Genomic DNA, 10,322 nt, shown 5'->3' on the forward strand with positions numbered 1-10,322 from the left:
TGTGTCAGATTCCCAAGTCCTAGGAAGACAGAAGCGACCCACTTGCCTAGTGGACACATTTTATAACAACCAAACAAAAAACAAATTGCAGAGATGTACGCCTGTATCTCTCACCCTCAGGAAGCAAAGGCAGAGGAGGATATTTGAACCTAGGAATTCAAACTAATCTGGGCATCATTGTAAGATTATCTTGAGGTACAGTGGGGGAGAAGGAAAAGGAAACTAGCAATCTACATTAATTGAAATTTAGTCTGAAATACCAAACAGTTAGCATTTCAACATGTAACCTGTATAAAAAGTGGAAGCAAGGTACAGCAATGCTGCCACAGTCTCAGAAACACACATGTACTTACATGTCAGGCGTGTGTCTCAGGGAACCAGTCCACTCGTGGCTCACAGCCCTGATAAAGGCCAAGGCTGCTCTCTACACAATGGTGACAGGATATTGTCCAACAACGAGCTAGGGCAGGGACAGAGGGAAAGCTAAGGCAAGATGCAGAGAGGTAACAGGCATAAAGCCCCGGGGCAGCAGAGGACAGAGGGCTGGCCAGGAACAGCCCAGGATGGATTCTGTGGTGTCCTTTGGTGAACTATAGGGTCAAGGAAGACATGGGACTGTGCCCCAGCTGGAGGAACAGCTTTACCTCAGGCTCCAGGAAAACGGGAAGGGCTGCTGTGGTTGGTGGAGGAGGTGACAGGGAGTAGACAGAGGAAAGGTCACCACTGGAGTGTCCACCAGGCCACCACCTCATATTTCTATCCTGACAATGCCTGGGGTCGCTTGGGTGCTGGACATGTGACCTATGCCTGTAATCTCAGCACTCAGGATCTGAGGCAGGAGGATTGCCAAAAATTCCAGACTAGTCTAGACTACTGAGTGAGACCTGTCTCAGAAGAGAGAAAGAAAAGAGGAAAGAGGAGGGAGGTGGGGAGAAAGGATAAAGGGAGGGAGGGACCAAAGAGAGGAAGGAGAGAAGAGGAAAAGGAGACTTGCGAATAGACAGCTTTGACCTCCCCTCCTAGATGTCCTGAACCCCTGCTGTGGTGGATAACTCTCAACAGGGACTGGAGAGTCTTCTGAAACATGGAGCTGTTTCCATAGTAACCCCTCCAGAGAATCTCCACCAGTAAGTCAGTCTTTCTGGGCCACACAGAAGCCACTAGCACATAGGCAGCAGATAGGGATGCAGGTAACTGTAGGAAGGAAGCCTAAGGTCCTGGAGCCAGGCTGAGAGAGGAAAGCTGGCCTCACTCTGTCTAGAGGCTGTGGTGAGGGTCTGTCCCAGCAGTCAGCTCTACCCACTTCTCCACAGTGACAGGTTTCACTGAGGAAGCAGATCATGCTGTGTTCCCAACTCCAGCAGGAGGGAGGACCGAGCAGGTGCTGGACCACCTGAGTTTTGATGGACACAGCACTGGCATCCCTCCCAGGCTCAGAACACGCCTTTTGTTCTTGGGGCTCCCTGTCTTTCTGAACCCAGGCTAAAAATTGCTTCAGTTCTTCCTGGAGTTACTCATCGCCCGCTGACTAATGCTTCTGGGTCTGCCAATCTTTAAATCCTGTCAGTATTTCTCACCGTTGGGTCTCAGGAACAAAAGTTGAAAAGGTATTCAACCGGAAGTGACCAGATAGAAGTCCTGCTTTAAGCTGAACCTTCCAGAGGGAGAGCAGTATTGACTGCACCGCAGCACAGTGGCTGTGAAAACTTTGGTCATGACTTTGGGAAGGCAATTGCTGCGTGGTACTCATCTGACTTCCCAGAATGCAACCTGCTCCCTAAGGCAGTTGCTCAAGATGACTTTGTCTTAGATTATTATGTGCTGAGATCTGCTGAGAAACAAGCTGAAAAACAGGGCCTGAGATGGAGCAGGATCCAGGTGTGTTTGTGTGGTGGCTTTCTGGAGACATGATTGGCCAAATTCAAATTCATTGTCTCAACCCCCTGCCCTCTTCATCCTTTCCACTCTCCACCCCCTGTTCAAAGTACAATTGCTCTCTCTGCTTCCCAGTCACCCGTAAGCCAATCTGCCATGTCCAGTTTCTCACCAGGCTTTCATTGGTGAAACAGACACATAGGTGACTGCTCCAGTGTCCACGACACCTCAATAAGCTCATGTATTGCTGGTCATATCTCTATAAGTAGAAGGTAAAGGCAGGCAGAACTTTGTGGGTTCAAGGCCAGCCTGGTCTACCTAGTGAGTTCTAAGCCTGCTAGGGATACACAGTGAGACCCTGTCCCGGAGGAGGAGGAGAAAAAAGAAGAAGAAGAAAAGGGAGAAGAATTTAAGAATTTTCTGGTCATGTAAGCACACACTGATAATCCCAGCATTCATGATATGAGGCAGGAAAATCATCACCACTACACAAGTACCACTTAACATCAGGGTATAGCTTTGGGAACTGAGATTTTCCCCAGACCACTGCAGTAACCACAGCTCAGATGAGAAGTGTGTGGTCTCCATGAAAACCCTGCTGTAGCCTGGACAGTGAGGGGCTGGGACACTGGGAAGATTTTAGAACTGCAGCTCCTTCTGGATTCCCCAGAGAGTATCTGTACTCTTCTTCAGGCAGGCCTCTTCCTCAGAAATCAGTGTCACCTTTAGAACATCTGAGATTCCATTTTGTCCAAGGATACATGGGACATGGAGGAAGATGTCATTGACTTTGTAGAGACCCTAATCATGGTGGAAATGGGATGCACCTGCCTAAGGTTCTTCATTATGCTCTTGGCCAAGTCTGCCATAGAGAGACAATGGCCCAGCATGGGAAACCTTTCAGTGTGATCACCTCTTATGCACTGTCAACCCCCTGCTGTGAACCTCCTTCCACTGCTCCTTATCCACATCAGTGTCCAGTCCTGGGTTCAGAGACTTCAGGGAGATGCTGACAGCGTTCACACCACTCCACACAGGCACACTGGAGTCCCCCTGCTCTCCCAGGACCCACCCGTGACAGCTCAGCAGGTAAATTCCTAGTCTTTCTCCCATCAGGTAATGGAAACGAGCTGAATCCAGATTGCAACCACTTCCAATAACTCGTCAATAAGCAGCTTGCGTTGTGGACTGTACTTCACAATGTAGGGAATGATGAACTTGAAGATGTTCATGTTTTGCTGGACCAAATTGAGTCAGCTCTCTCCCTCTTGCTGATGGGTCCCTGCTGCGACAATGACCAGCTTGGAGTTTGCAGTCACACTATAGTCTTTACTAGAGACAATTTTTGGTGTTTTGAGGAAAAGGCTGTCATGCTGGAGATCCATCATCCCCCCTTTAGCTTGTCTTCCATGACATCAACAAGGGCAAGCTCTTCTGCCAAATCCTTTCATTAAGATACTGATGGCACAAGCCATGCCAACAGCACCAACCACAACAACTGTGATTTGTTCTGGTGACCTGTTCTTCCTTAACTAGATTCACAATCTGGTCCTTGAGGGCTGCCATCTTGGACTTTGAATCTTTTGAGACCACTAGTGCACGATGGGGGGTAATGGGCGAGCAGCAGCAGTGTGGCCTGGGCTCGGTGACAGTGGCTCCAGCACCGTGTCTTGTGTTTATTCACTTCTTTGGTTGGTTGGTTTTGGGTTTTGAGACAGAGTCTTTCTACACATACAACTGTCCTAGTCAGGGTTTCTTCTACTGCTTCAATGAAACACCATGAAAAAAAAAGCAAGTTGGGGGGGTGGGGATGGCTGGAGAGATGGCTCAGTGGTTAAGAGCACTGACTGATCTTCCAGAGGTCCTGAGTTCAATTCCCAGCAACCACATGGTGGCTCACAACCATCTGTAATGAGATCTGATGCCCTCTTCTGGTGTGTCTGAAGACAGTGACAGTGTAGTCATATATAATAAATATATAAATCTTTATAAAAAATGAAAATTGAGCACTGTCAAGAGCACATCAAGAGCACAATGTATTCCTGTTTAGACCTTATCATGCCAGGGCAATGATGGAGAGACAGGAGGACTGTGAAGAGTTGGGAGCCAGCCTGGACTACACAGTGATTTCCAGACCAGCCTGGACTACAACATGAGACCCTGTCTCAAGGAGCAACTGCTCAGTCACACATTTGCCTGAAGAAGATCTGATTCTAGTTTCCTAACATCCACCAGATGGGCTGCTTACAACCTCCTGTAATGCCAGCTCCAGGGCACAACAAGACTCTAATCTCCCTGGGCATCTACACATCTACACAGACACATAATTCAAAATAATAAAAATAGGCTGCACGTGCTATGCACATACTTAATCCCAGCACTTGAGAGGCAGTTGGGTCTCTCAGTTTGGGGCCAGCCTGATCTACAGAGCGATTTCCAGGACTACCAGAGGCACATAGAGATACCCTATCTCAAAAACCAATATTGATCAATCAATCAGTATGAGAAGTATGTACCACTACAGGCATAAAATTTTTGCAACCTACCTTTTATGAAAGGTTCAACCTCTCCTCTAGCCTACCACCCAGCAGAGATGGGGGAAAGTTGTTGGGATGTGTGGGAAGTGGATCTGTGCAGCAATCGTTCTTTGTAGGTGAGCTCAATCTTCTTTTTCAGCAGTTCAGTCCAATAGCAAACACCAAATACAAATTAGCAGCTACAGTACAGTCCTCTTGGCAGGCAGACACCACACATGAACCAGCAGCTGTAGTTCAATCCTGAAGAAACAGGAAGGCTCACCAACGGGCCTGAGGCAGAGCCATGGAAGTGACAAGCTTCCCCTGGAACCTCAGGAGCAGCTCTTGAGCAAGCTTCTCTCAGTGTCAGAGTTATCACAGGTTGAGCTCAACAATGCTATGTAAGGCGAACCAATACATGTGTGTCGTTAGCAAAGAATAGTTGAGTGGAGCAAAGCAAATCAATGCACGCTGCTTGTCTCCCACTGTCTTTGGGGTCACATTTACACTCCTTCCTCCTTCCTTTCACATGTCCTCTGTGTCTGCTTCAGGAAAACATTCTTTCATGTGTCTGCTTTAGCAAGACACCCATCCTTTCACCAGCTTGCCCCAGCAAAACATTTGACCTAACTTTCCAACCAAAGAAACTAGAAGCTTCCACTTCATAGCACCATGTTCAGCTTCTTGTGCTTTTCAAACAGTTTGTGGATTGAGCGATCCCTTCAGCATGGAATAAAATAACCTCTTAAAATGGCTCCCCTGTTTTCTGTTCACAGGGGTGACCACCAATTTGACACAGTGTGAGTGCTGGACCAGCCTCTGAGGAATTTGGTCTCCTGGGATGAGCTGGTTTTATTGACTCCCAGGAATCACGAAATAAATAAATCCACCCATTGAAAGTTAAAGTCCAGAAGTCATATGAAGAAGTGAGGACTATCGACTTGTGAATGAAACTAGTGGTGCATCAAAGGTTCCAGAGAGCTGCTTCCACCTTTGTCCTACAGCCACGTGAAGACCACAGAGATGCCATCTTGGAGAAAGAGAGACTGAGCAAGGAGCCTGTTCACCTTGGGATTCCTGGCTCCCAGAGCTCCAAAGACAGGAATTTCTATTTAAATCAATGACAGAGTTTCAAGGATTTCTTTTTTTAAAAGATTTATTTTATGTATATGAGTACACAGTGGCTGGCTTCAGACACACCAGAAGAGGGCATCAGATACCATTAGAGATGGGTGTGAGCCATCGTGTCATAGCTGGGAATTGAACTCAGGACCTCTGGAAGGGCAAGCAGTCAGTGCTCTTAACTGCAGAGACATCTCCCCAGCCCCCAAGGAAACTCTTATAAAGACTACATTTAATTGGGGCTGGCTTACAGGCTTAGAGATTCAGTCCATTACCATCAAAGCAGGAGCATGGCAGCATCAGGCAGGCATGGTGCAGGAGGAGCTGAGAGTTCTACATCTTGTTCCAAAGGTAAACAGGAGAAGACTGGCTTCCAGGCAACAAGGATGAGGGTCTTAAAGCCCACTCCCACAGTGATACACTTCCTCCAACAAAGCTACACCTCCAAATACTACCACTTCCTGGGCCAAGTATATTCACACCATCACAGCCATGGTGCCTCTTCACAGCAGCGAAACTGGAAGAAGACGCCAAGCATGCTTCGGTGTTGTATATAAAATAGGTGGTGATCTCTTGTACCTGGCACCTTCAAAAGGAGGTGACCCTGATGTCCCATTTGAATTCACCTGGCTTTAATAAACAGATGTGTCCTTTAACAGAAAGCAGTACAGCCATCACTGGACAGGTTATATCTCTGCTCTGTCTCTGGCGGCCTCCAGCATAGCCCCACATCCTCTCTGGTGATGAATGACCAAATGAGCATCCAGGTATCTCTTCTGCCTGAACCCCTCCTTGCCTTCAGACACACTGATGAACTACTCTAAGGTTTTACATCTAAGGGCATGGAATAGTTAGGGTCATGGTACCCCCAAGCTTGAGCACTCGAGGTTACTGTCAAATGTCAAGGAGCCAGGTGGCACCAGAACCCACTAGGTACTGACTAGTTGGATATTTAGCCAATGGCTGGTCATCAGATCCTTGCAGGGAGCAGGTAGGCAGATCCTCTGTCTCTAAGTGCCCACCTCCAGTGAATTCCCCTGGAAGCCTCAGGGTTGGCCCTAAAGCACCAGACAATCCCCCGACTGAGAAGACTGAGAGAGTGAAGGGTGACCCTTGGGCCATGACAATGGGGACAGAGCACACATTTTCCTTGACAGCCTTTGTGAGCAGTAATCACACGGAGCACACTGGGGAGAAATTGACACTAAGACGACTGCAGTGAAAACATTTATTTGTGGGAGTCATAGAAGTCAACAGACTAGCACTGAACAAACACGCTACACAGTGCTCATGTCCACAAACACACTGACAGGGGACAGTACACAGGGCTGGGGGACATGGGCCTGAGACCCCCTGAGCCCAGAGCTCGCCCCTCCTGTGCAGCAGGAACTGTGGGGCCAACAGTGCTTTGCTCTAAAGGCCAGGGGCCTCCACAGAGTGTGGTCTCTGGGAAGGACTAGCAGGGTCGGGCCAGCCCCACCATGCAGCCCGTCCTCCAATTGGTCCAGGATCCCAACGCATGGGTGAAAGTCTGACACGCTCTGTAACAGAAATGGGCAGCTACAAAGCTAAGAGCATTCGAGATGGCACCCATGTCTCGTCCTTCAAGAGCTTTGTTCATGAAGAATTCACCTCCATCCACAAAACACTGACATCACACATGCCCCACCCCCAGCATCCAGAAGATGGTCTTGGGTTTTGTGGGAATCACTCAGGCCTGAGTTTTGACTGACTTCACTTTGCCTTTCCTCGTGGGACACGAGGGAGAAGGATGTGCTAAGCCTCTGTGACCTCTACTGTGTCCTGCACCCCCAGTACACACCCTTGTCACATAAAGCACGAACCAGGTCTTCTGTGACAGTGCAGTTCAGAGGCTTCCAGAACACCAGCCCAGGTCACACTAAGGTTGAAGGCACCTCCATCTGCCTGCATGAGGGACAGGCTAGCCCTGCAAGGCAGGCACTGAGGTGCAGACATGGTTTCACCCAACATCTCAGCCTGCCTTCATGGGGCCTGCTGGCTCTCTAGGATGGGCAGTGAGGTACGGCCAAGGCTATACCCAGGGCCTTCTGGAAGCTTCCAATCATGGAAGTCTGAGTGGCAGGCTCTCCTGTTTCCAGCCATGGGTAGCTTCAGGGCAGTGGCAGCCCTGGCTGGCCATTCAAGAGCTGACCAGGGCAGGGTGGGGTTCCCTCAGCATCAGGGAGACCTTTTCCACCTGGAATGTGTGTCCTGTTGCACAAAGACCAGAAACAGCCTGACAGTGAGCCAGGGGAAGGAATGAGGAGATGCTGGCATGGGGGAGCTCAGCCACAGGGAAGGAAGGTAATACATGGGGGATGGGGACTCTGGCTCTGAGGACATTTTCTGCCAGGCCAATTAGTGGGGAATCATTAAATTGTGTTTGTTCCTCCAAAGTTAAAAAAAGAAAAAGCAATTTAGGCATAACCTTGTATGTGCATAAAGATGGAGTCTTCCTAAACAGCATAGTGTGAGTTTTAGAGTTTCTATCCTCCTGGCTCAGCCTTTATGGTACCAGAGTGCAGGTGTGCATCTCCATATCAGGAGAAAAACAAAAAACAAAAGCAAAAAACCCCCAAACTAAACAAACTTTTATGAATATAAAAGTTTTATATACCGCTCAAATGCACTAGGGTTCAGGGATGGGAAAATGACATACAACAAACACATCGTTTGAAATTAATCATTGCATGGAAAACGTCTGCAACAAGAATAAACCAGAATCAACAAGGAAACACACAGGGCAAACTGCACCAATTGTCACACACTCTCAATTCTGGCCATCCTGACCAAGTAATGGCTTCCTGGGATGTCAGGCAGAACTGGGGACACACTGAGCTCCCACTTACTGTGACGTGTTGCACAAGGCCAAGTCTGAGTCCTAACAGACAGTTTTACACAGTAAAACCAACCAACCAAATCTCCCAGCAGGATGACTGCTGTTTAATCTGCTGGTACCAGCATCTGCCTGAACCTCTGACATGGCTCCAGCTCCACTGCACCCCCTGCTGGTGGATGCTGAGACTGTGCAGAGGTGGAGGCAGAGACCTCTGATTCCACAAGACTAGAACCTGCCAGGCATCTACAGCGGCCACACAAAGTGTGGAAAGCAACAGACTGGCACATGCATGTCCAACTGCACCTTCACCCCAAGACACGTCTTTGTCATTCAGAGGGTCTGGAGTGACATTCAGACCAGCTGGAGCAGGTTCAAGCTTTCCCTAGCTTGCTGTTTCCCCTACAGAGCCCACAGTTCTATTCTAACCTCACACTGAACCTAACCTCCCAGAACAGCCCCTTGGGGTTGGGGATGCTCTTCCTTAACATCCACTGGTGGCTCCTGTGGTCGGCACCATCTGTTCCATGGACAGCGTGGCTTTCCAGGGCCTCTTAGTGCAGGTAGCTGGGTGGATGTCTGGAAGAGAGATTCCAGTTGGCAGCCACAAAGGGGGGCACTGGGCTGTGGCACACTCTGAAGGGCACACCAAAGCCTGGGTCTGTGTCTGACCACTCAAACTCCAGTGTCCTCTCTGGTCCAGGTGAATACCCTGCCCCAGAAGAAAGGCTCATGGAGGGGACAGGTCAAGCAGGCAGGCCCAGCCTCTGGTCACTGGGCATGTGAGAACTACGGCATGGATTGTTACCCAAAATGAGTGATCCCCAATGGGCAAGCAAGGAAGCAAAGAGCTTGGAGACCAAATACATTCACTTCTTTTTTCCATCACTCTACAATGTCAGGTCTGAAGTAACGGGCTGGGTACTGTGTCCAGGAGCTGCCCATGAACACAGTGAAGGCCTCAGCACTGCTCTGGCCAACCTACCTGCTTCCAGGGCCCCTGCCTGTCTTTCTCAACAAGGACAGGAGACAGCCTGACCTCCAACAGCCTGTGCTGGTCTCTTATCTCAGATGGTGGTGAGATTCACATTGGGAATGCAGCCTGTGGGGCACAGAGCCCACTTTTCAAATTCCCACGTTGGCACAGCTAAGCCAAGACTGCTCCCACTGAAAAATCAAGCAGCTTTTAAAAAGTGGGCTCTTAGGAGCTGGAGAGATGGCTCAGCAGCTAAGAGCACTGGCTGCTCTTCCAGAGGTCCTGAGTTCAATTCCCAGCAACCACATGCTGGCTCACAACCATCTGTAATGGGATCTGATGCCCTCTTCTGGTGTGTCTGAAGACACTGACAGTGTAGTCATATGCATAGAGTGAATAAGTCATAAAAAAGTGGGCTCTCACAAGTTAAAGAAAAGGACAGTGTCATTGTCACAATCACTAACATACTGCAAAAGTAAGATAGAGGCCCAGGATCATCTAACAGGAGCCGGCAGGGATTTAAGATACATATGTGGGAAGTCCTTCTTGGTACCCAGGAGGTTGAAGGAGACACTCTGAGACAGAATCAAAGTCCCCAAAGGGAGCGGGCAACACTGGTCTAATGCAGCTTCATTTCCAAACACATATTTTGTTACTAAACGTGGTAAGTGGGAGTAAAAGCCAACTCTGACCTGGACACTAGGGAGCCAGACCCTGTGCTCGATGGCGAGTGCGGCAGCAGACAGGTCAGGAAAGCCAGACTTCTGCCCAGGGCCTGTGCCCAGTAATCGTTTCCTTAGTCACATGCTCTGGTCCTTATCCCCTGGGCTCCAAAGCAACCTCCCATTCCTTCTTACACTGCTTCTCCAAAGAGAACTAAGGTGCATTAAAAAAAAAAAATGTGGGTGCTGACAGATGTCAAGGTGTGTTAGGAATTCGGAGCCCCACTCACAGCCATGACTAAAGACCCCAAACT

The 10,322-nt window shown here is 49.0% G+C and overlaps 1 pseudogene across 1 annotated transcript; it reads right to left on the reverse strand.

The window, feature by feature from the left end:
* Window positions 1–2,514: 2,514 nt before the first annotated feature.
* Window positions 2,515–3,441, reverse strand: LOC308436632 (L-lactate dehydrogenase A chain-like; annotated as a pseudogene). Its single transcript has one exon. The product of its transcript is annotated as an L-lactate dehydrogenase A chain-like (transcript).
* Window positions 3,442–10,322: the final 6,881 nt, after the last annotated feature.

This window comes from Micromys minutus, assembly GCF_963924665.1.
Source record: "Micromys minutus genome assembly, chromosome: 25".
Classification (NCBI taxonomy): Eukaryota; Metazoa; Chordata; class Mammalia; order Rodentia; family Muridae; genus Micromys; species Micromys minutus.